We start from the raw sequence: 27,932 nt of genomic DNA, 5'->3' as shown, positions 1-27,932 counted from the left end.
AATACAATGGTCTTATTGCCTGACTTGTTCTACATAATGATTATGGCTTCTCTACAGAAAAATCACAGCTAAGAGGAGGATAAACCTAGGGAATGCTTGAGGCGAGGCATCTAACAGAGCGCTGAGGGCTCCTCCAGGCCTTTCCTGCTCCCAGGGAAGGAAACTACCACCCAAATGACCAAGGCTAGGAAGGCATAGGGATCAACAGCGGTAACACTTTCAGTACTGTTGTGTACTAAGCATTCTTTATTTCTATTCAACTCAAAGACAGATCTGTATTCTTCATGAGGTTCTCATACAGTATCTGTCACGGTACTCAGAAAGTGTTTACTGAGTAATAGTAAATTCCAAAGACTATTTTAGGATACAACTCTTGAGAGCACAAACATCAGCCTTATGTGCTTTTCTTGTACATTGTCATACATAATTAATTGCTTAATAAAATTTTCCCAATGATGTTGAATCTAAATATGTATTACTATACAAGTTTTAGCCCCATATGGCCTTTCACTTTAGCTTACATTAGGGCTTTGACATTTTATAATTGCTGGAGACAGGTTTTGCATATCAACACAAAATGTAGTTATTCGTTAATAATTTATTGGAACAAGCTTCACTCTGATATAATAAGTGAATTATTAATCAATGTTCCTAAGGAAAATAATTCTGAACAGAAGTTGCTTTATTTCTTCTTCCCTGCTTGGGTTTTAGGTTAGCACAATATTTGCAGAAGAAACAGATGCCACAAATTGAATTTTGTACACAAGTCAGAGTGTTATTTTTCAAGATCCATCACATTACTTCAAAATATATCAAAATTAGCACATCCAGTGGCAAACTAATTTAAGGGGTATGCTCGAGCCAGGAAAAAGAGGCATTCCTGGCCTTTTGAAGAACAGACATGTTAGGCAAAGATCATTTGGACTAAGTTCTAACAACACTGGGAGATTTACAAGAGAAGAGCTGCTAAATTATTTTTTTAAAGAATGATGGGATCTGTCAGTGTCTCCAAATTATGAGTGCTTTATGAGTGATGTAGTGTGTAATCTGCATTGAGAAGAAAGGCCTCTTCCATCTATCCCACTGCCTGTGTCTCTAGCTCCTGGAATAGTTTCTGGTTCAGAGAAAGATGTCAGTAAATAGTATTTGTTTTAATAATAAAACAGGGTTTGATAGTTATCTTTAAAAAAAGATAGCAGTCTGTCTAGCTGGAGAGAGAAGATCTGCACTGTTGAGAAGTTCAATGATGACCTTAACACATAATTAAGTGGAAAATGGCTTGAAGAGGCTTCCTGCTACAATCTGTTATCAATTAACATGGAATGTGTGTCTGCTACAAGGCACTTTGGTTCTCACTAGAGATTCAGAATTGAGTACCACCTAGCTCTCATCCTTGGGCAGATCTTAACCTAGCAGAAAAAGAATAAACAGTTTGAACTGATTTGCTCAGGGGAAGCTGCTGGAATGACTTGTTTTTTAAGGTTCCCAGCGCAATCAAATACTTACCTTGCTAGAAACACATCTTGGCTTTCCAGTGCCTACAAAATCAAAGCCAGACTCCTTAGCAGGAGCTATCCTGCTCAACCTTACCTGACCCCTCCCCTCCCCCTGTATTTTTCACTTCCATTCCTCTGAATACCACCCTGAATTCCAAGACCATTAGCTTCTGGGCATTCACTAGACACTTTCCACTTCATGGAAACCCTGTCCCCTATAGGAAACTCAGCTTCTCTACCCTGTCACCCCACAGCAATGTATTATCCATCTATTTCTGAGTCCTTATTAGCCTTTTAGACTCTACTGAGATATGACTTCCTCTAATAACAGGCTTCTCTGACACAAGAACTACAGATTATAGGAGTCAGTATTGATATTGTCAGCATTAAACGTATTTAACAGAGCCAAAAATGCAGAATAAAACTAGAGGTGGTAAGTTTGTGCAGATCAAAGGGATGTATAGAAACAAGAGCTTAACATACAAACACTACTATATATAAAGTAGGTAACCAGCAAGGACCTACTGTATAGCACAGGGAACTCTACTCAATATTTCATGATAACCTATATGGGAAAAGAGTCTGAAAAATAATGTGTATCTGAATCCCTTTGTTATACAACTGAAACTAACACAACAGTGTAAATCAACTATACTTCAATTTTAAAAGAAGTTAACAAAAACATACTAGAGGGCTTCCCTGGTGGTGCAGTGGTTGAGAGTCCGCCTGCCGATGTAGGGGACACAGTTTCGTGTCCCGGTCCGGGAGGATCCTACATGCCACGGAGCGGCTAGGCCCGTGAGCCATGGCCGCTGAGCCTGCGTGTCCGGAGCCTGTGCTCCACAACGGGAGAGGCCACGGCAGTGAGAGGCCCAAGTACCACAAACAAACAAACAAACAAACAAAAAACATACTAGAGGAACTGAGGTGATTAGAGCATTGACCAAAGAGATAGCAGTGGATGTAAAAGCAAAGGGAAATATAGAGATGTTACTGGCAAGGACTCTGCTGCTTTCTATTCGAGTTAGAATATAGAGACTAAACAAAAAAATGTATCACTAGTCAAAGATACAGCTATTAATAGAAGAAGGAAAATTGAAAATTTGAGGCACACACAGGGTTTAAGATGGTGGTAAAACATCTAGATAAAATTGACTAGTAAGTGTTTAAAATGTGGACCTTTAGATTTAGAGAAAGCATAAAGATAGAGGTGATGGTTTTGAGGTTTGAAGTCCATTTCTTTGTTGCATTTCAGCAAATGTTATTTACTTGTAATGTCTATTTCCCTACCAGACTGTCAATTCCACAAACAAGATCTATATTCTCAATTGCTATAACTCAAGCCACAGAAATAGTGTCAGGCACATAGTAGTGGATTAACTGACAATGAAAACAAAAATGACTCATTAAAGGGAATCCTAATATAGCCTATAGTGAATGGCACATATTGTTGCTTTAAACATGCTCTCTGCCTTAAAGAAGTTAGTGCCTTGAGAAAATGAGACATACATAACACACTTTAGACACCTAGGCAGAAAAAATATAGGCCAGAGGTATAGACGTATAGGCAAAGGACATGGGAACTTGCTTCTGGCACTGTAAAGGGTGGGGGGGAACATATATGGAAGTGTTCTTATTTGGTCTGGTCTTTTAGTGAAGGAAATCATATGGAGGTCTCCCCAGACTCAAAAGAAGTTATAATTGTGAAGTTTATGTGGCTTTTCCTCCATGTTAGGGTAGAATTGATACTCTTTCCTGTTTTCCTAGATAGGTTATGCAAGATATTTAGATAATAAGTCTTTGTTTTGTTTGTTTGAATTTATTTTGTTTTGTTCTCATTAGATATTAGTGTCTCATTGCTTCTTGGTGTAGAAAGGAGGGGAAGGGAAGAAGAGGCTACGGACAACCGGGGGCCTAGATTGAGGTAGGCAGCTTTCCTATCCATCTCCTTATCTCCAGGTTGACCTCTTGCTCTTGCCCTGGGACCTTCCAGATGCCACTGCTGGTGTCCCCCTCAGATGAATGCCTTCTCTGCTGCAGGCTCTTATGGCCCTTGTTCTGGGCTAAGACTTCTTCCATCCAAGTGATTCTTCTGTCAACAGCTTGAACCTTCTCATTTGTTAACAGCCCTGTTCTCATTCTCTTTCCTGTTACATGTTGTCCTCACTTCCTTATTATCATTTCAGTAGAAACAGAGGCAAGAGAAAGCAAAATCACATGATTTTGACTGGATGAGTTTAATAATTTAGCTTTTAGTTATTCAATAATGAAGAGTCGGAAATGCAAGCTACCATATTAATTATTCTTGGTTTTTAGGGTCTATAACTCTGGGATGTGTGCTAACATCAGATTAATATAAAAATGAATATTCAACTATTGTTTTATGATAATTCCTAAAATCTGTGAAATACATTAAGATGTTGATACACAAGAAGAGCTTAACACTTTGCCTGGATTCAAAGTGATTTTCTCTTTTTAAAAGAAGCCTGTAGGTTTTCAGTGTAATGTTTCAATCAAAATGCATGTGTATACACATATAATTGGATTTTTATTATCTAAAACTCTCATTTTTTCTCTAAATACACCCTTGTATCAGAAGAGCCAAAGCACTTGGATCTGCAGACCTGCTTGTATTTTTGCAGTAAATGCTGGTCTAATCTGAATATTGGTAGTATGATTGGTTCAATGGAGGTTTTAGTGTTGGGGCCACTAACTATTTCATGGGTACTGAGAACACCTTAACCTTATATAGTCAGTTTCCTCTGAGATCCGTTTATTCTAAAGCAGTACCAGGTACAGGCTAAAGAAAAGAACTAGGGTCTGAGGGAGGAACAAGGCATGGAGGATGCATCCAAAAGTGTTAGACAACAAAAGAAACAAAACAAGGAACACGTCAAAGCTGCTGCAGAAGGCTGATTTCGAGGCAGGGAAAGCAGGAGCAGCTGAGAAGTGCACAGGCAGGAGGAGGTGGAGCCAAGGCTCAGGAGTCAGATGAGAAGAGAACTGAAATGGATTTGGTTTCTGGCCCAAACTATGTCATAGTGTGTGGTTTTCCACCCTATAGATCCCACCTCAGATTGTTGATACCACATCTAGTAAGGAGGTGAGAGCATGATGGTGCCAGAAGGCAGCCAAATACTAATCGAGTAGATACTATATGAAGATCCTGTGATATTTAGCAATTTGGAAATGAGCACTTTATTTCATATCATTAGAGGCCAAAAGAACAATGAGACCAGAAATGTTAAGATGGCTACCAGCTACCAAATTAGACCTAGGGCCATATTAAAGTCCACGACATTTCTGTTGTGTCTATGAAGTTTGGGGCACTGAGAAGTGTAGAATATATAGCTAGAAACCACATACATATGAGAAATAAAGAACACAGAACACTAGCCTATACATGATATAAACCTAAATCCCTTCCCTTAAGCTTAGATAGAGGACTCCACTTCTGTTAATGGACCACTTTGTCCTTAAAAATTGCCTATTTACAAATGATTCTCTATAGACAACTTGGGGAGTTTGTATTTGTTGATTTTCTAAACCTAGGACCCTAAGGACATATGCATAGGATGAGCTGTACAGCAGGCCACCAAGGACCAGAAAGCTTCTATCATGACATAGGAGCACCAGGTAAAGCTAAGCAAGTGAGAGAGTTAAGCAACCAGTTGAAACATTTAAATCAATGGTCATCAAAAAATGTATGACTACTCCCTGTTCTCTTTATGGAAATGCAAGTCAGAGAGGTTTAACAGAATTTTGATGATCATGCTTCAAACAAAGCAAGCAGTAAGTCTTGTGGAGTTTTTATTTGAAACACACAACGTTGATTGGAATGAGGTCAAGGGCTCCACACACCATTTATTGATGTTTCTGAGAAAGTCATCAGACTTTCTCCTCATCCTCCAAAATGTCCTAAAATATTAATTGTTTCTACATCCATTTTTGGTACTCCATAGTAATTTCCCACAAAGTGAAGACAACTGCTACGTTTTCTGGAGAAGAACTCTTGTGTCTTTGGAGAAAACTTAAGCTTTCCCCCTTGGAAGAAATATGTTCCTCCTGTTCCATGGAGAAGAAAGCTAGATGGAATAAACTAGCTGGATCCCATGACTGGAAGGCTGGTAGACAATAAACTGAGGAGGTTACGGAGGAGAATAAAGGCAGAGAGACGTCAACTAGAGATGAGAAGTTCACCAATGTCTAGCTAAAGTGTGGAATGATGAGCAATTTATGTGAAAGGTGTAGTACTGTCTTTTTTATATTTGTATGAACGTGAAGCATCCAGATAATAAAGCTTTTTTAAACATGATAAGTTCCTATATCTTTACATATGATGTATGTAGTTAAGGGGTTAAATAGTTGACTGAAGAACAAAATGGGTATATCTTGCTGTTGAATTTAAATTAAATACATTACCAATTCCCCTAAAAATGCCCCCAAAGATGTTCTTTTGTTTCTTCACTGTATATCAATGATGAACAAAGTAAATATTAATTAGGGGAAGCCAAAACTTGTAAACTTCAAATGTTGCATCCTACTGGAATTCAGGCAGAATACGTATTGATATTTTTAAGAGCATTATTTGGGTGTAGCCCTTGCTTATCTGTCCACTAAGACTAGAACGAAATGAGGAGCAGCATGTCCTCTAAGTAAAGGTGGGGGAGAGGGTGTCCATTACCATCTGGAGTAAAATGAAAAATGTTAGTAAAATAGCTGGATTATTTGACTCTTGCATTACATTTAGCTAATTTTGAAAGATCCGTTCACCGTTTTCTATTGCTGCTTTATTCTAGGTGATAATAAACGGTATGCCTTCCCTTGCTCTGTTGAATTTGAATAAAATAAATTACACCTCACAAAGAAAGATGAAAAACCAAAATAGTAACATTGTGGCCCCAACTGAAGTCTTAAATGAAAAGCCACAAGATAACTTAGTCCAGAAACTTCCAATACAAGAGAGACTTCAATAGAAACTTTCTTTACAGAAAAAGAAAAAATATATATATATATATATATTTTCTATTGAATTGATAGAGTCATGTTAATAAGAATTCTCCCTTACGTTATTAAGCATTATAGGATTGAGTATCTAATTTTGGCAGAGGGAATAAAAGGGGTAGTGCTAAAATGTTACCTGATGTAAAAGGAGAAGAATTTGGAACTGTTGATTCAGTCTTTGGAGAGGGAGAAAGAAATGTGATTAAAAAGGAAAACCTAGCAGAATGGAAAGAGATGGTATCAGGGTATATGAAACTGCTGGGATGGCTGAAATGCAATTTAAAATTTAAGGTGGAAAGTTATTTGAATGTTTCCTCCATCTCAGAAGACTTTTATTTGGACTTAGAAAGTCACATGCCTCACTTTGCCCTCAAGGCCCTAAATCCCTACAGACCTGACCATACAATCTTTATCTTCTTGCCTTTCTTTTTCTTTGAAACCTTATAAAATCTCCAATTTAAATAATTCTTTGTACTATCTATCAAATCACCCTGTTTTAATGCTGTATGGCTTTCTTTGCTTCCTAAAAATTATCCTGTTTATATTTGTATTTATTTCCTGTTCCCCTCACTGAAACGCAAGCTGTTTGAGAGCAAAGAATGTGTTTGCCTCAAATTTCAAAGTCTGGAACTCTACCTAGAACCAACAAATAAATATTTTGGAAGGAGTGATTTTTTAATTAGCTCACAATGAACACAATGCTCCATCTGACATATGTAGTTTATCATTATTAATCACTTTTATGTATCTACCATCATGTGGTGGGCGGTGGAGTCTATGGTAGAAGTAAGAGATAAGCTTTGCTCTTTCAATTTGGTCATAAGGAAACCAGGGACTCCTGAAGCATGTTAATAAAGAATTGAGACTCAATTATATCTTCCAAGACAATGCAGAAGATTGGTTAATATGCAAGGAGATACCGAACTTTTAAGGAAAGAGAATGAAACAAGGTTTGTATGATAGGACTTTATTTAAGCAACACAATAAAAACTTTGGTCCAGTATGTTAAGCCTTCTGATAAGTCACAATAATTTGATAACTATAGAAATACTTTACAACTGATAACATTTTATCATTCAGCTTTTCCTCTTATTTTCCCTTAATATTAATAAAAAACACAAGAAAAGATGAAGATTTTATAAAAATTAAGACATTTACACATCATAGAACTCAGTAGTTCACTTTATGGACGAGGAAAATAAAGTCTAGACAGTTAGTGATGAGCCATAGCAGATAGTGGCAAAGTTTTAACTGGACATTACATCTCCTGGAAGATGGCCCAATGGTTTTCTAAGTAAATAAATCAAGCCTCTAAGGTCTTCCAGAACTAGAGTTCTTTATCTCTGAGGTCCCTGCTATTCTATAATAAACAAACAAATAAATATTTAATACCCTTTCTATTTTGTGTGCCTATTTGTATTTTGGGAATCTGGGCCCTCCAATTGGAGAGTTTGCTGCAGGGTTAGGGATAAAAATGAACAGAGAAAAATAGGTCAGAATGGGAGTATCTAGGAGGAAAATATGCATATGTATGCATATACATATATACATATATATGTATTTACATGTTATTTATTTAATGTTGGTTGGGTTGTTGAATCATTTCTGTGTAATCAGAGACAGGGCTATTTTATTGCTGACGAGAGTGAGGTAGAAGTTTCTATCTCAGCATTTGATATCGTAGAATATGGGTTCTGATAGCCTGGGTTTAACTCCCAGATCTCCTACTTAGTGGCTTTATTGGAAATGAATTTAAATCTTTTGCTCTCAGTTTTTTTCCCTTAATGTAGTGTGTGTAACAATAAGGTCTCCCTCACAGTGTTACCGGGAGGAGTAAATGTGTTAACACGTGAGAAGTTAGCAAGATCTGGAGATAGAGTTGCCGGATCTAGTCTGGGCGTTAGGGTGTATGAGGGCAGTGCACTGCCTTCTCTCCAGAGACACGGGCTCAAAAGGCCTCTGTCCTCCCTATCCATCACCAACTTCTTATGTTCCATCCCATGTTTGAAAATAATCTACCAAGTAATTTATGTTGCAATATAAAGATCCTAAAAGCAAGAAACTGGATTCTTAGTGGTAAACTTCTAGTGCTTTTAACAGGTTAATGAGATGTAAGGTGTGTGTGTGTTTACCATTAGGATGGTGGGATTCACCTTTCATCTATTGCTCAGACCAAATTCTGCCAACTTCATCCACTTGCAAATTTCTTCTCCACTGAAAAATATCAGCAATTTGTATGCTTACAAGCCAAAAGGAAAGCAATATTCTCCTAGTCTCAGCTCTTTGGGAGGTACAGAAAGAAAAAAGAAAAAGAAACTGAATTAACTTATTCTATCAGGGTAATGAAGAGGATGATGATGTGTTCTAACTTTCAGAATATCTACATGTGTCCATCAATTCAGAGGTCTATATGTTCATTCATTAATTCGTTCTATGTAGATGTAGATAGATAATATGATGTGTCTCATTCTATTCTATTTCACTTTATTCTACAAAGCCATGAGGATAAACTCCAAAACAAGACAGAATCTTGTCTCTTTCTGATTCTTGCTGGGTAATCTCTGTTGATCTCCCTAGGTCTGGCAGGACTGAGTACCAAGCCAACACACTTCCTCTTATATTATCGTTACAACAATCAACTGCCAAAGAGCTGATTTCTACATAGGTTTGGCCTGGAACAATATTGGCATTTTCCAGCCAAGAAAGAAGTTGTACTGATTGCTTGGAAGTTGTGTCATGTGGGGCCTGGGTGAAGAATGCTTTAACTCCCAAGGAAGGATTAAGTTAAAACTCACTTTCTATTCCACTACTTTCTTCCAGTCTTACAGGCCTCATCAACGCTCACTTGCACACCTTCTTTCACCTACTGATTTATTCAAAACTTGCTGGGGAGTGAGTCACAAATTAGTGCAATGTGATAGCACAGTAAAAACATTGTGAACGGAAGATGATTGAGACCTGAAAAGTATAACAGCCTGGGGAGCCAAGAAGAGCTTCACTCAGAATAAGTCCTAAGGAAAATGAGAAACACTAAAGTGATATTTGGTACTAATCTGGACACTCTGCTATAGGGAACAGCAGCATCAGGCACCTTCAGGGGAGACGGGAAAGGCTCTAACAGACCCGGTGTTTTTCACAGCAACAAAAGATGTCAGCTCTGTAAGCAGAGAAGAAAATGGCACTTGCTTCTCATAGGTAAGAGCATCAGCTGACGTGTGACAGCCCTGAAGTCTCCAGGAATAATTTGGTAGAAATGTGAGAGGCTCCAGAGTAGGATGGGATCTGGAGACAGTTCCTGTGACTTTTATTTAGCCACGCTATGAAGTGCTCTTCGGTAAGATGCCTATCCCCTAGAGATGAGGAAGTAGAGTCCAGGACACCTTAAATAATCTGTTCATGGTCTGAGACTAAGTGGCAGAGCTGCGAATTGAACCCAGAATTTTCAGCCAAGTCCATTTTGGATTTCTATTGTGTGTAGAGAGCACCACAATAATTTAATTTAGCCCCTGCACTGCTGACAAAATTACAGTTTCTTCCACTGTCCTATACTGCATATTTCTAGACAATCTGTTTTTTAGTATTTTTCTTCCTTTGTAAATAATATAGGTTTTCTGACTGAAGTCAAGGCATGTCCTTTTAAAGAACGTGTTCCACCAAGAAGGAATGAGATGGTAACTTCTTGGGTGCTGATATTTTAACATTATTCCTATCTGTCATATTTTTTATTGGTGAAAAATTCTCAATGAGAAACAGCAATGAATTTTCCCCTGGGCAATAAATTATTGTCAAGATAAGGGGCTGCAACTTTATCTCACCTAGCTGAGAATGCAGATTAGTTAAACAAGGCTCCATTTGACCTCTCACTTTTCATGTTTAATTCAGTGTGAATGAACTGTTAATTCTCTGCCCCATCATGTATTTACTGAGAGCAAAACAGCTCCATAGATTTCCTTATTTCGCAGGCCAACATCCTATACCCAACTATTTTCCTCCACTCACAAATTCCATCAAACTGCTTTTCACTTTAGTGATAGATTCCTTCAATTTTTCAGGAGCAAGCATACATTTGGGGCCTTTCTAAGATCTTTTGCTCAAGGGCAAACCTTATTACCAAATAGGATCAAGTTGAGAAGCACTGTGCTGTCATGAAGTGCTGTCATTAGGCAGGTAGGAGAGGAAACTAATGCAACATGAGAACTATGTTCTTTTGGTTGCTGCCTATTTGTCCCTGAGATATGCTGTGTGAGCTTGCTTATTTGCTCCAGTCAAAAACTCAAACAGGTTTATACTTATCAATAGAGGCAGGTAGCAAAACGGGTTGGAAACTTACCTGCTGACGAGCATCTGACTGCTGTGCCTTTCCTATAGTTGTAATCTCTCCACTCAGGTGTTAAAGACAACAGCTGCAGAGATATGACATGTGCATGAGTAAGGATGGAAAGTCTCAGATTGGAGGACAAGGAAGATTTATGGTTTTTATATGAACAACTTCTCCCAAAGTGTTTCTCTCTTGTTTTTAGAATGGAGAGAGTCTTTAGTATGTATTGGTCCTTATGGAAAAGATCTAATTGATAAAGAGATTAAAGATTTTGGAAAAGTGAGGATTTTACTAACATTTAAATAGCTAACACGTATTTATATAATGTATACATTATGCCTGGAATTCTTTTCTACCAGCATTGTGAATTTAGAAAGTTTAGCAATATCTGCACTGAGTTGAAAATGGGAAGGGGGAACAAATGCCTAGATGGAGAAGTTAATCTTGGATTAATGGAGGATGTTAATGACTTTAATCCAGAGGATGGATATGCCTTATTCTCAAAGAGAAGCACATGGGATCAGAACATATACATTGACATTTTCAAATGAAGAAAAGAGAAATGAAAAGAACTTTGTTCATTTAGCCAGGATCTACTCAGTGAGAAGGAAGTTATTTAATCAAATACCATCAGTTTTAATTTTTTAGATAAGAGATATTCCATTGGAACTTTTGGAAAAACAAATAAAAGAGAGAGAAATAAAATCTATGATTTTAAAGCTTATCAAGATATATCTGATACACCGTGTTTCTATTGATAGCTCTGTATGAGATCTGTGTAGTGTATACAAATACACACATCTGTTCAAATCAATAAACACAAGGAAGCTGGCTTCTGTGAGATGGATGCTGGCATCCATCTAGAGGTACTTACAACTGCTGTACTAATATGTGCTGGATAAATACATATTCCAAAAATTGTTTTAATTTGGCACTTCTGTCAAAATACCCCTAAACGCTCTCTTCATTCACTTTCTGCCTCAGAGTCTGTAACATGGCATGGTACAGCCCTCTTCTCCCAGTTGGTCTATTTTGAGGTTTGAGAAATGTCAGTGAGAATAACAAGCAAAAATCCAAAAATAGGTATTCAACTCAAAAGATAGACAGTGTTTAGAAGAGATTATACAGAGAAGAAAAAAATGTCTTAGACCTACAAGGAGAATTCAGTCTCATTTTAGGTAAAAACTTCATTCAAAGGGCTTGATCACATGCCCTTCCCAGCTCTTCTAAAATCTTGTCAATGTTTCTGGGTTACTTTTAGAATGAGATCTACATTCTTCAAGTTAGCACTTAAAACATTCAGTTATGTGGCTGTAAGCTATCATTACAGATATCAGAATTGGGAAAAATACAGAGGGTGGGGGTTATTGAATTCAATCACTGGTACTTACTGTAAGCTTCAGCAAGTTGTTTAACAACCTGGGTCTCAATTTATTCATAATTAAAAGGAAGAGAGTATGATTTCTGCTTCCAGGAAGATGGAGTAGACATATGTTCCTTTATTACCCCTGCTAAGAACAAAATAATCTTGCACAGTGTATAAACAAACAAACAAATACATACATACATAAAATAACAAAAACAAACCAAACCAAAAAAAGAAACAAAACAAAACATGAGAAAGCTGAATGGTAGAGAGAAGATGACAGATCCACTAGGGACCTCACAGCACAAGAGAGAGTCTTGAGTTCCCTGGGTCTTCATTTTGCTTCTTCTATCCCAGACATGGAGTGGAAGAAGCTGGGGACAAAGAAAGTCCAAAGGGCACAGACAAAAAGTCCTGATAAAAGTTTGCTCTCTAGCCAAAGAACCAAGAAAGAGGTAGTCTCGAAGGAGAAAACATGTAGACAGTAACAACTCTACTCCAGCCTTAAATGCTTAGATGTATATGTAACAAAAGATGTATAGGAATTGTATGCTGAAAAACACAACCAAGTGATGAAATCAATCTTTTGAAAAATCTAAATAAATGGAGAGATATTCTGTGTTCAGGACTGGACAGCTCAAAAAGTAAAAAAGCCAATTATTCTAAAACTGATATTTAATGCAACTTTTACCAAAATCACAAGATTTCTTCTTGTGGGGGTAGACAAGATTATTCCAAAAATTATATAGACCAGCAAAGGAACTAGAATGGCTAAAACAGTTTTGAAATGGAGAATGAACGAGGAAGAATATTTATCAAATAGCTAAAGAAACCAAGAATGTATGACAATGGCATAGAGATATATACATGGATCCATTGAACAGAAAAAGAACACAGAAACAGAACTTTTCAAATATGCTTAACTCACTTTAGACAAAAGTCAAAAGCTACTTAATAGGGGAAGTAGATCATTTTAAACAAATGATGCCAGAGTAATTTCATGGAAAAAAAATAACCTCTGCATAAATATCATACCATATATAAAAATTAACAAAAAATGCAGCAGGGACTTAAGTGTAGAACACAAAACTATGTAACTTTTGGGAAGTAAACACATGGGAGAACGTCTTTAGGAAATAAGGCTAGACAAAGAGTTCTTGGCCTTTACCCCAAAAGCAAAAAAAAAAAAAAAAAAAAAAAAAAAGATAAATACAATTTCATCAACATTTAAAATTTTTTGTGAAAGACTGTTGAATCTTTCAAAAGACTGAAGAAAATATTTGCAAATCATTACTTGACAAAAGACTAGTATACAGAATATATAATGAATCCTCAAACTCAATATTAAAATACCAAACAATGCAATTGTAAAACAGGGAAAACCATGAAGAAGCATTTCACCAAAGAGGATATATAAAACTTAGATAAACACATAATATGTTCAACATCATTAGCCATTGGGAAAATATGAATTAAGACCACAATGATAGACCTTTAAGAATGGCTAAAATAAAAATTAAAAAAAACAGTGCCACATATGGTCACCTTATCTTTGATAAAGGAGGCAAGAATATACAGTGGAGAAAAGACAGCCTCTTCAATAAGTGGTGCTGGGAAAACTGGACAGGTACATGTAAAAGTATGAGATTAGAACACTCCATAACACCATACACAAAAATCAACTCAAAATGGATTAAAGACCTAAACGTAAGGCCAGACTATCAAACTCTTAGAGGAAAACATAGGCAGAACACTCTATGACATAAATCACAGCAAGATCCTTTTTGACCCACCTCCTAGAGAAATGGAAATAAAACCAAAAATAAACAAATGGGACCTAATGAAACTTAAAAGCTTTTGCACAGCAAAAGAAACAATAAATGAGATGAAAAGACAGCCCTCAGAATGGGAGAAAATATTTGCGAGTGAAGCAACTGACAAAGGATTAATCTCCAAAATTTACAAGCAGCTCATGCAGCTCAATATCAAAAAAACAAACAACCTAATCCAAAAATGAGCAGAAGACCTAAATAGACATTTCTCCAAAGAAGATATACAGATTGCTAAAAAACATATGAAAGAATGCTCAACATCATTAATCATTAGAGAAATGCAAATCAAAACTACAATGAGATATCATCTCACACCAGTCAGAATGGCCATCATCAAAAAATCTAGAAACAATAAATGCTGGAGAGGGTGTGGAGAAAAGGGAACACTCTTGCACTGCTGGTGGGAATGTGAATTGGTTCAGCCACTATGGAGAACAGTATGGAGGTTCCTTAAAAAACTACAAATAGAATTACCATATGACCCAGCAATCCCACTACTGGACATATACCCTGAGAAAACCAAAATTCAAAAAGAGTCATGTACCAAAATGTTCATTGAAGCTCTATTTACAATAGCCCGGAGATGGAAACAAACTAAGCGCCCATCACAGGATGAATGGATAAAGAAGATGTGGCACATATATACAATGGAATATTACTCAGCCTTAAAAAGAAATGAAATTGAGCTATTTGTAATGAGATGGATAGACCTAGAGTCTGTCATTCAGAGTGAAGTAAGTCAGAGAGAAAAAGACAAATACCGTATGCTAACACATATATATGGAATTTAATGAAAAAAAAAATGTCATGAAGAACCTAGGGGTAAGACAGGAGTAAAGATGCAGACCTACTGGAGAACGGACTTGAGGATATGGGGAAGGGGAAGGGTGAGCTGTGAGAGGGCGAGAGAGAGTCATGGACATATACACACTAACAAACGTAGTAAGGTAGATAGCTAGGGGGAAGCAGCCGCAAGGCACAGGATATTAGCTCGGTGCTTTGTGACAGCCTGGAGGGGCGGGATAGGGAGAGTGGAAGGGAGGGAGACAGAAGAGGGAAGACATATAGGGATATATGTATATGTATAACTAAAGCAGAAACTAGCACACCATTGTAAAGCAATTATATTCCAATAAAGAGTTAAAAAAAGAAGTGCCAATACTAAATGCTAGTGAGGATACAGAGAAAATAAATCACTCATACATTTTTTATTCGAATGTAAAATCGAACAATCACTGTAGAAAACAGCTTGGCATTAAAAAACAAAAACAAAAAACAAAAAATCTAAAAAACATGCAATTACCATATACTCTAGCAATTATACTCCTGGGCATTTATCCCATAGAAATGAAAACTTTGATCCTGAAAAATCCTGTACATGAATGTTTGTTTATTTATTTATTTATTATATTTATTTTTGGCCGTGTTGGGTCTTCGTTTCTGTGCAACGGCTTTCTCTAGTTGCGGCTAGCAGGGGCCATTCTTCATCGCGGTGCGCGGGCCTCTCACTACCGCAACCTCTCTTGTTGCGGAGCACAGGCTCCCGACACGCAAGCTCAGTCATTGTGGCTCACGGGCCCAGTTGCTCCGTGGCATGTGGGATCTTCCCGAACCAGGCTCGAACCCACGTCCCCTGCATTGGCAGGCAGATTCTCAACCACTGGGTCACCAGGGAAGCCCCTACATGAATGTTTATAGCAGCTTTATTTGTAACAGTATAAAGGTGGAAGCAATCTAGATGTCCTTATAGAAGTGAATGTTTCAATTGTGGACTATCCATATCATGGAATACTACTCAGTAATAAAAAGGAAGGAACTATTGATATATTCAACAACTTGGATAAATACCCAGAGAATTATGCTGAGGGGAAAAATAAAAAATGCAGATCCCCAAAGACTGCAAACTACAATTTCATCTATGTAACATTCTTTAAGTGGCAAAATTATGAAGATGGAGAACAAAGTATCAGTTGCCAAAGGTTAAGGAGGGCGTCTGTATAAGAGGGGAGTGGATGTGGCTTTAAAGGGACAACCCATGAGATCCTTGTGGTGATGGATTATTTTATGTATTTTAATTGTATCTATGTTCATATCCTGGCCCTGTAGTGTAGTACAGATTATGCAAATTGTCACTCTTGGGGGAAATTGGGTGAAGGATATGTGTGATCTCTCTGTGATTATGTCTTGCAAACGCATGCCAATCTACAATTAAATCAAAATTGAAACATTTTTATAAAGAAGATAACAATGCCTATACTCTAGATTTGTTGTCAGAATGAAATCTATTTGAAAGTACCTGTTTAACACCTGATATTTAGTAACACTCAGTTTATCTGATTTTTCTTGCCTTTTCTCTTGCTCCTTTGTAGGTACCTGTGACTTGCAAAATTTTTTCCCCCAAATGGTATATACCATGCTTTTCTCGACCTCTTGACCTTGACAAACTTGTCAGACTGAACAGATGCTCTGTTACATCTGGGTGTGGGGTAAAGATAAGACCCAGGAGTGGAGCTGATATGACACACAGACACAACAGGTAATTCCCTAAAGCTGTCAAAAGTAGAGATGAGATTTTAATGGCATCATTTGGTATCAAAGGGAGGGAAGCAAGAAGGCCTGGATAATACCCTACTTATCACTCCACTATCCTGGGAGATTCATGAAGACAAACCAGCAGACTAAGGAAATAAGTACCATCTTGCTGATTGCTTTAGGACTCCAGGAGATGTAGGCTGGAGCCCAGGTCTCAAGTTCAAGGTCATAGGCAGGACTTGTGTCCATAACCTTCCCTTGGCACTACCAAACCTTAATACCAGCAACTGGTAGTTAGTAATTGAAAGGATAACTGTCTAGTTCCTACCAGGGTCCTAGACACATTTACCTACTCTGTAATGTGACTTTGTAGCTAGAGTTCATCTAAAACTAACTTCTTTATTCCATAATAAGTGAGCATTTCCACAGAGAAGCTAAGTGTCTTTGTTCTCCCTAAACTCAGGGGAGAAGCAAGGTCAATGAAGTCAAGGAGAGGAGAAAAGGGCTCAAGGCCCTAGACAGCAGACCGCCTGTGCAGCCAAGGATGGAGAAGAGGGAGTGAGTTTCTTCCTGCAGCCACTGGGCTCTATCTAGTCAGAGAGCAAAAGCAAACAGCACGTAAACCAGGGGATCTCAGCCAGTGTCCTGATGGGGAAGGAGAGACAGCCACCAGAAACTCTCAGGTTTGGGGTCCACGCAGGTAGAATCCAGATGTTTCTGTACTTCTGGCAGGCAGGCAGTCTGTTGTCTGCCTGTCTCAGCAGTGGTAATTCATCAGTCTTCTAAGAAGTCCACCAAGATTTTTCACCTAAATGAGAGGCATTGCATTAAAATCAGGTGCTGTCAGATTATGGCTTATTGGCTTAATTTAGGAAACCATATGGGCACCTAACCTGGGTAGCTTCTAGCTTCAGGGGAATAGAAAGACCACTAGAAAACAAAATGAGAACGGCCATCATGTCATGGTCCCTAAAGAGGTGGTAGCATGTTATAAAGGCCAAATCCAGCCAAGCGTACTGCCAGGATATTGCAATGATTCAAAGGTTCTTCCTGACTTGCAGGGAGGATGCTCTCTCTCTCTCATGCAACAGGGGTTTTGAGATCCCGGTCTGCATCACATTTTTGTGCTACATGCTAAGTGGACCTTAGAATAGAGTGTGGCTAGAAGTCCAATCCCAAATCCTAAAACCTCCACCAGTTATCGATGTAAATTCCAATGGATATATGAGGGTGTGTGCACATGTGTGTGTTTAAATAAATACCTGAACAGAATTTTCTGGCTAATGTTTCTTTTGGTGATTGGAGCACACAATCCTTATAGAGTTTCCTTTCTGATCAACTTTTTTTTTTTTCTAATTTTACTGGAGCATTGTCAAGTTACAATGTTGTGTTAGTTTCAGGTGTACAGTGAAGTGATTCAGTTATACATATACATATATTCATTCTTTTTCAGATTTTTTCCCATATAGGTTATTACAGAATACTGAGTAGAGTTCCCTGTGCTCTACAGCAGGTCCTTGTTGTTTACCTATTTCATATATAGGAGTGTGTATATGTTAATCCCAAACTCCTAATTTATCCCCCCACCCCAAGTTTCTCCTTTGGTACCATAAGTTTGTTTTCAAAATCTGTAAGTCTGTCTTTGTTTCATAAATAAGTTCATTTATATCATTTTTAAATTAGATTCCACATATGAGTGATATCATCTGATCAATATTTTTTGTCTTCATGAGAATCCTGTAGATCCCTTTTATTATTCTCAATAAATAATAATACCAAACATGAGTAGTAATGAAATAATAATAAGAAACAGTTAACATTTTTTCAGTACTTGCATATGTCATATGATTTTATGTTTACAAACCCCTGTGAATGGAATACTATGTAGGGTTTTTTGTTTTTTTGCATTTTATACATGAAGAAATTGAGTCAGAGAGGTCATTAAAGGTTACCCAAGGTCAATTAGGTCTGACTTAAGAAAATGAAATTTGAGTTTTTGCTACCTAGGATGCATTTTCTTGCTCCTCTTCTCCAAGATCAGTTGCCTCATCTTGTTCTCCATCACAGTGCCAGAATGAGGTAGGCACACTTGTCCACAGGGAGCCTAGAGCCCTTCTCTGGGCATTTCCCTTCTCTCACTTTATGTCTCCTGCGAACTCCAGGCCTCCTTTCTTTTGAGACTATTCTAGGGTCCAGAAACAGGACATCCCAGGTCTTTCTCACTAGCCAATCACATAGGAGGGAACAGAAGGAAAAAATATAAGATGAGAGCTCTAAGCCCACTCTCCTCCCACCTGAATGAGCTTAATGCCCTTCCCCCACTCCATCCACCCCAAGCTACCTGTACCAATCCATATCTACCATGTATGGTAGCCTCAGGGATCTTCATCTCTGGGGTCAAACAAACAAACAGGGGGTAAAGGGGTCTCCCAAAAGCTTTTCATCTGGCCAAGGGCAAATGCTGAATTCTGCCTTGGTCCTCAAGTCCCGTGGACATAGGTGAAGCCAGTGACACAAAGGAAAAGGATGGACCGCACAACCACACCCCTGTGATCCCACTCCAAACACAAGCATTCAAATGGCCTTTCCCAGAAAAAATATGTATCCTTTATATATCATATGAGGTGATATATAAAGAACATATTATATATCATAGAACTCCCACTTATTAGTAGTGAATGGCTTCCTGTGTTCCCCAGGGCTTTAGTATCAATGTTTGCTTACATTTCAAAGTAATAGAATCATTTATTTCCTTTATAGCTGCCCAGGAATTTTAGGTAATGCTTTTTTATATTCTCTTTTGTGAAGACATTAGTGCTTTTATTCAGTGTATATCAAGGCTTGGGAAGGCAGACATCCCTTCTCACAGCAACTTCAGGGAACTCACTGATTTTGATAGATTCAGGTTCTTTCCTCCATCCTCAGTTCATACTTTCTATTTACAAAGCCTCAATGTGATTAAAAACTTCTGCTTAGAATACAGAAACCCTAAAGAAAAAAGCTAAAAGGACAAGAGGTATAGTCCTCCTCATTTAATTAAAATAGACACTTGAGAAGATATGAAAAATTCAGAAATGGAACAAATGTTTACCATACAATGTAACCTTTCTACCCTCTGGTTTTTCCCCTGTAGTACATTCTTTATAAGGATTTCTCAGTGAGACTTCTAAAGACAAATTTCACAGGTTAATTTTTTAAATAAAATCCATTGAGGATTGATGTTGAGGCCAAGTAAAACGAGCTGTGCACCACTTAGCATACATTCAAGGTACTTCATTTCCTGGACCTGGCCATCTTTTTTAGACATTGTTTATGTCTTCAGTCTTTACCCCAGCACCCCAAGTATAAATAAACCCTAACCAAGTAGGCTGTGTAGAATTTATATCCATGAAACTTTATTTCCTTTAATGCCTCACCCTTATCTCTGGTCTCCTATCCTGGAGATTGAATCTGACTATCTTTGTGTTTTCCTTTCCATGCCGATGCTTAGGATTAGCGGTCTTCATTTGTGGGGTGTTTGTAGGAACTAATGGGGTATAGATTGAATGGCTGAGCCTAGCCATCTTTTTATGAGTCTCAGCTAAGAGCATTTATTTAGACTTCTCTGTGATGGTGGAGTTTACATCCAGGCTTATATGAATGTGTGACCATTGACCAGCATGCCAGAGGTTCTGATTCTATGAGAAATGACAAACACAGACCTGACTGCCAAACATTTATAATACTAAAAGCAGTACACATACACGCACGCACACACACACACACACACACACACACGTGCGGTCATGCACACAATACACAAAACTCAGTAGTCTCATTCATTCATTCATTTTTTAATCAATATTTATTAAACACCTACTTTGTACTCAATCTTGCTTGGGTATTGTGGATATAAGGTCACTACAGTCCAACAGATTAATGTCTACTCTTGGGAAGGTTTCATTTGACCAGTGAGATAGAAATAAGCAAAAAAAAAATGCATTTTTATCACGTGATCTGATGTAATACATATAAAGCATAGTGTCCAGGAATTATATGACATAGATGTGAGAAGCTACTGCAGGTTGTACTGATCCCACAGTACCTCCACCAAATGAGAACATAGCTTGTCTTCTAGGGCAGCCTCTAAAGGGGCTCGCTAACTTCCTCAGTGCCAACTACAATATTTCCTTTCTTAACCTATCTTCCTTCCACACCAATTTAAATCGTTCCCTTGAGTTCTTCCTTTTAGAACTTGAGTTCTGACACACTCAAGGGGCATAAGAACTCTTCGAAAGTTCAGGAAAAATGCTGCAGAATGGAGCTTATACAATTGAAACTACAGTGGGATTTGGGAGTAAGCAGAAAGCAATTACATTTATAGTTGGCCAGGTACCAGGGTGTTGGGGCCAGGACCCTCACACCACCTCTCCAGCAGCTGCTCCAAACTTTTAATAATGATTGATTGTAACACTGTTATTTACAGGTCTAATTTTTACCCATATGGTGTTCCATTTAATAAAAAAATTACCTTAAGAATACCTGCTAATCAGCTGCTTCAGCTAATTGAAAAGGAAAAAAGTCTAATAGTACTTTTAGAGTTTCTAATTAAGTGAGTATTATGAGTTTTAATTAATGTCTTAATTAGATGCCATTATCTACCCCTGACAGTGGTGAATTATTTGAAACCAAGACTTGATTACTATATTGATATGTGTTCTGTTCTTTTTGTTCAACACACAAGTAACTGGCTTTATTTTTTCTATTTAGGAAAAGCTTCTATGCTGCTAAACAGGGTTGTTTCCCAGCCACATTGCCTGGAGTGTGATTTCTTCATCTGGATCCTGTCAGGGCTTTTTTCTCACTTCCTGAAGCTCTGATCCCGGAAGTCTATAGCTGGGATTCCGGGAGCTCCTCCTCTCTTCAGGCGACCCCACGGTGCTGAGCATTCACTCTGTAATTAGGTGTCTCCTCCTTAATGCTCACCAGGTGCTGGATTGGCAGTGAGGATGAAGAAAGGGACTAAATACAGAATCTGAACTGGAGAAAGATGAATGTCTACAGTAAACAAATAAATGAACTATAAGATGACACAGTTTCAGAATGACAGATGTAACAATTCCTGTGTTAAACTTTGAACTACTCTGCAACATCAATTCCAAAAAACCTCCACGGTGAAAGAATAGTGTACCTGAGAAGTGGGTGCAGGTGCGCACAGAGATAGTTTCCTATCCAGGTAGACATGAGGATGCATTCCTTAAGTGAGGCCTGGGAAACAATGTCTTGTTGATTTCGGTGTTTATGTTGTAACTTCTCAACTAAATGGAACAGGAAAAACACACCTTCTGCATATTTTGTACAAGTAGTTGGAATAAGAAAAAAAGCATATTTTATGCAATGCAAGTGCCATGTGGTCAGAAGGGATTCAGGTTTAGACTTGACAGAGGTAAGGGGAACAAGAAGGATGCAGAGCGTACTAACTTATGAAGTATGAAGAGAAAATGTGGTCGTCCTTGTGATGTGGTTGATTGGTGCTTTCCTTCGATTCTATCCTCCGCCTAGTATGATTCTAGGATTAAAATGGCTGAGAAGCTAAAATTATATTTTGAAGACTTTTCTTAAATTGAAGTATAGTTGATTTACAATGTTGTGTTAATTACTGCTGTACAGCAAAGTGATTCAGTTATATGTACACATTATTATTATTATTATTATTATTATTATTATTATTATTTGCCACACACACAGCTTGCAGGATCTTAGTTCCCCAACCAGGGACGGAACTCAGGCCCTCGGCAGTGAAAGTGCAGAGTCCTAACCACTGGACCGCCAAGGAATTCCCTATATACATTTTGTTAATCTTCTTTTTCATTATGGTTTATCACAGGATACTGAATACAGTTCCCTGTGCTGTACAGTAGGATCCTGTCATTTATCCATTCTCTATGTAAAAGCTTATCTCTGCTAACCCTGTACTCCCACTCCATCCTTCCCCCACCCCATTGCCCTTGGCAACCACAAGTCTGTTCTCTATGTCTGTGAGTCTGTTTCTGTTTTATAGATAGGTTCATTTGTGTCATATTTTAGATTCCATATATAAGTGATATCATATGGTATTTGTCTTTCTCTTTCTGACTTACTTCACTTATAATAATCTCTAGTTGCGTCCATGTTGCTTCAAATGGAAGACTTTTCTTATTAGCTACAGTTCCAGATTTAATTTAGGTTGGGCCAATCAGCTGTACTTGCATCTTTTTTGTTTGTTTGTTTGTTTCTGATGCACATTATAACAGGTGTGGCTCATGGTCCTGAAGCTAGTTTCCTAATTGGAGCAACATCGCAAATTGGTGATATCCTGACTGCATAAGTTTTCTTATCATAGAATATACAGCAGCAACCTTGGAAGCTCAGGTCTGTGGAGGGGTTTAGGGAGTAATGCTTAGAAGCTCAACCTAGAATGTATTTTTAACACTCCTAACCTTCTGTAAGCAATGTCGCATCCTATAATAAATCCCTTCCAACTTAAACTAGCTAGAATAAAATCTGTTCTCTGTAACTGAGCTGTTACAACAATGGTTTTAAATCCATTCTCATATCAAAATGTTCTGCTTTTATCTGTTTACTTCCTCGTTAGCTGTTAGAACTGGCAAACTCTGATGGTAGAATTCTCACAAAGTTGGGATGACTATTTCTTTTTGTTTTCTTAGGGGAGGATTTTTACTTTAACAATGTACTCCTAGAAAAAAAGCTGTAAACATATAGGAAAAATAATGTAGATAGTACATGGCCAGGTGGTTAGGAAATTTTTTCAGTCTGGGGATCATTATTTGAGTTTTATTCATAACACCTTACGAGTTAATTATTTCATCCATATTTGAGATAACTCAAAGTGCAAAAAAATGATACAATGGTTATTTTTTCTGTTTTATATTACGGAATATTTAAACATAAGAAACAGCATGAAAACTGTAATAAACTCCTAAATACTCATAAATGAACACAAAAATTATCAAGTCATGGCCAGTTTTGTTTCACCTATACCATCACCCACTCATCACAACTTCGGTTATTTTGAAGAAAATCGCATATAACACCATGTCATCTGTAAACATGTCAGCATGTATTCTAAAAGAGAAGACTTTTTTTTTCTTCTAAAATAACCACATTACTATGTTCAAACCTATAAGTAAATTAGCAGTGACTTTTAATATCATTAGTGATTTAAATGTTCAAATTTTCCTGTCATTTTTTTTAAAGTTTGCTTGTTTAAATTTGGATTTCAAATAAATGGCAATTGGTTGATAAGTCTCAAGTTCTGTTTGAATTATTGATTTATTTTCTATCTTTTTCCTTTCCCTTGCAATTTTTATTGAAGAAATCAAATATTTGTCATGTGAAATTTTCATAGTCATCTCTCTGATCTCATGTAATGTGTTCTCACTTCCCCAAATTTCCTGTAACTTGGTTTTTGCATCCTATAGGACTATTAGAGCTTTTGGTAAAAATCCTTTACACGTGGGTGGTATATTTCCATTAGGAAATATGCAAAATTTAGTGAATTGTCTTTGTGGTGATGTTGGCAGTGTGGATGGTACACTACTTAATTAGGAGTTGCAAATCAAGTATTCTAATTTTGTCAGTTAGTTGGTGTTTATTAGTTAAAACATCACAAGTCCATACTGGTACTCCCAATTCAAGCTCACAACTGCATGTTCTTTACTGAGCTTCAGTGACCTTACCTCATACCTACTTTGTCCTGATCCTCAATGACAAGGATATTACTCATTACTTTATCTCACAATATATACTCAACACTCTCAGGATAATTTTACCACCATTGCCTTTGACAATATGTCTACTAAACTAGTTAATGTTTTGTTTTATTTTGTTTTGCAGTTTACATTTTCCTTATGGTATAATCCACTGGGATAACAGTAAAATTATTGTGTTTTATATACTTTGAAATAATTCTTCTTGATTCAATTATGTCACCAACTTGAAACAAGTTTAGGTGGGTTTGTTTCATTTTGCTTTATTTTGTATATTATTTATACTTATGCAAAATAATCACATGCTTACAAATTCAAATTTAGAAAACATTACATATTCAGAGAACTCTAGCTTCTATTCCTGTCACCTCCACCCTTTTCCCTTCTTCCTTACAAAATTAACTTTCTGTTTAATTTTATGGTTTATACTTTCATTGTTTTTCTCATAAATGTAACCATGTTTGGTATGTGTGCTTGTATCTACATACATAAGACACTACACACATTTACTTAATAGTCAATTAGTAAATGATTAAATTTATTTATAGTAAACTATTCAATTTTCTCCAAATTGTTTTCCTTCTTCTCCCCATTGTTTTCCTCCTTCTCCCCCTTATATTTAGGACATCACTCATAGGATTGTATAGAGGTATTTCACATTCCTTTATATAGCTGCCTATTCTCATTTTTATAGATCTACCAGAGTTTATTCAACCTTTCCCTTATAATGGACTTTTGGGATATCTCTTTCTTTTGCTGTAAAAAATAAGTTTTCTGTGCATACATACCTTGAACATATGCCTTGCAATATATTCTCTCTTTTTTTTTTTTTTTTTCACCAGATTCACTTGACAGACCACCGCCTTCCCCCATTGACTGGGGACTGCCATGGTGCAAGTGGGATCTTTGGTGGGGGTGGAGCTCGGGGCTCTGATGCAGATGTCCTGAGCAGGGACATCCCTTCCAGGTGATGATATGATACATGGCTGCCTTGCAATATATTCTTAAAGTAGGAATTAGTTGGATCAGAGGGTTAATGCACAGGTAAATCTTTTAACAATGCCACATTCTCCACTATATGCATTGGATCATTTTGCATTTCCACTGGCACTATTTCCCCATTGTCTCAACACCAAAGCATGTGGTCAACTTTTAGACTTTGCCAATGTGTTGGAATAGAAATTATATATCACTGTATTTAAAATTTTTATTTATCTCATTATTGCCCAGTTTGAAAATCTTTTTTTTTCAAAATCCTTTTATATGATTAAGCACGCCAACCTTTCTTTTTCTATAAAATATATGCTCATATCTCTGACCCATTTTCTATTGGAGTATTGACATTTTTACCATATTCTTCTCTCTTTTCAAGTATTACTTTTGTATCTTAGGCACATTAACTTTTTGTCTGTGATATAAGTCATAAATCACATTGAAGTTTCATTGCCACATTTACATCTCCATTATTAATGCTACTGAGAAGCAAAGAAAGGTAAACATTAAGGAATACCCATTTTCCAGAACATAAGCTAAACTAGAGTACAAAAGTGAAGAAGTACAAATATAAATGCTTGGAGTATATAGTTGCTTCAATTTATAAAACAAGACATGCAGTCTGCCAGATAGAAGAATAGAAATTCCGAAGGGAGAGTTCACATACCTGAAATTTATATTTTTATACGATTCTTGTAAAAGTAAAAATCATGTTATATAGGTTTTTTTCTCTTTTCTTTAAAATATATAACTATGGGCGATAGTGAATCAGAGGAGGCAGTAAAGTGTTTGTAAGAACAGAGAATAATTGAAATACACGAATGTATCTCTAGGTCTGTCAAATGACCTGTATAACAGTGACACAGGAAAAAACCGAACTCCCAAGTAAAGTGTTATTTATTCTCCAGCAAATAGATGTTAAAGTGTCTGAAGTTTCCAACCTCATTAATACAGACAGGCTTTTTAAAAGTTAGATAGAAATTTTGAGTGAAAACTTGGAAGATAAAGCCCCATTAGATTTTTAATCTTGGTTCTGAAAGGAGATTGCTCTTATTTCATGGGTCTTAATATTTAATAAAAAATTTATTTTTGCTTTATCAAAATCAGAGGGAAAAGCAATCTGGGTTATCTGACGAAGTATTACCTTTTTTTAAAGCCGGGATCTGGATAATATTATAGATTTAGTATTGGAAATGATGCTCTTTCCCAGATGGAGCATGCTTTTTAATGAAAGTTGATTTCACTATGTGTTGGAGTAGAATGTTAGAATTTCTCAAGAGCTTCAGACAGCATTTTCCTGTAAATGTCATGATGTCACAATATACAAATGCACAGAGGATATAAATTAGAGAACCATGGGATTTTTGTTTGGTTGTTTTTTATCTGAAGGGGAATTTGGAATCTTGTGCTCTAGCCTCCTAATTACCAGTGGCAAAATAAACAAATCGAGTAGGTTGCACTACGGCGCCCTAAGCACAGTGCTATTTCTTGGAATAGTGAAGACATAGTTTAGCTCTCTCAGCTACAGTACCTTGTGATTCTCTTCCACACTAAGCTGCTTGTCCTGAATAATGTCAGGACACAGCATCACCCTTTGCCACAGATCTAATACATGGCCATAGAATTAACGTATTTAATATGGATCATCAATATGGTCCTTCGAATAACCTTCAAATTTAAATGATACAAGTGTCTGCATTTTACAGGTGGAGCCCAGAGGGATAAAGCATTGAAAACTAGTCCATGCTGGAGCTAGAATCAAAAACCCAAGCCTGACCAATTCCAATTCTCCACCCCACTCACAACCTCATCATTTTAATTAAGTTGGATATTTCCTTTTAATCTTGGGACCCCAGGACATCACAGGAAAGCACATGCCCAAAAGTGGTACTAAGACCTTCCTGAATAAAGGAACTATACAGCTAGACAATCTGATGTAAACCATCACAGTTGTGCCTCCAGGGGCCCTTGTATTTATCTGTCTTCATTAGTGGTTCTTAAGACATCAAAAGGATTTTAAGAAATGCCACAGTTAACTTAAAAGACAGAGAACTAAACACAAGCTTTTCACTAGTCAAGGCTTGAAACACATTATTTTGATGGTCTAATAATGCCTCTGTGTATGAAGGTGACATAAGAGTCTACGTTCTTTGCACAGCATTGTAGACGTTTGTAGATACAACACTACACACTCTGTGCCCCCTCCATGATCAATGGTGAGGGTCTGCCCACAGCTCTGAAACAGTTCAGAATTCACTGGCTTTCTTGAGCAGTTTACTTTATCATCGCTGGTGTCTTAACCCCACTACTAATAAACACCTACAAAGTAACTTTTTTAGTTGAAATGGTCTAAAATCAGAAGCTGAATTCTATCCTTAATGCTGTGTGCACTTGCTCCTTCTTTTGTGAAATATGGCAGGATGGAGAGCAGGAATACATCTATGGCCAAGTGCCTCAAGTTGATATAACTTTGGTGAAATTTTTGTAATTGTTTTATGTCCCAGATGCCAGAATGTGAAATTATAATGGGGTTAAATAGAGCACCAGCCTGAAGTCACACTAAACTGGTTACAAATAGAGACTCCCTATAACTGAAACTGAGCAGGACCCTGCATGGCCTTCCCAGGTACAGACCCTCCCTAC

This window comes from Phocoena phocoena, chromosome 7 (assembly GCF_963924675.1).
Source record: "Phocoena phocoena chromosome 7, mPhoPho1.1, whole genome shotgun sequence".
Lineage (NCBI taxonomy): Eukaryota > Metazoa > Chordata > Mammalia > Artiodactyla > Phocoenidae > Phocoena > Phocoena phocoena.
Note: the sequence above shows the minus strand (reverse complement) of the source record.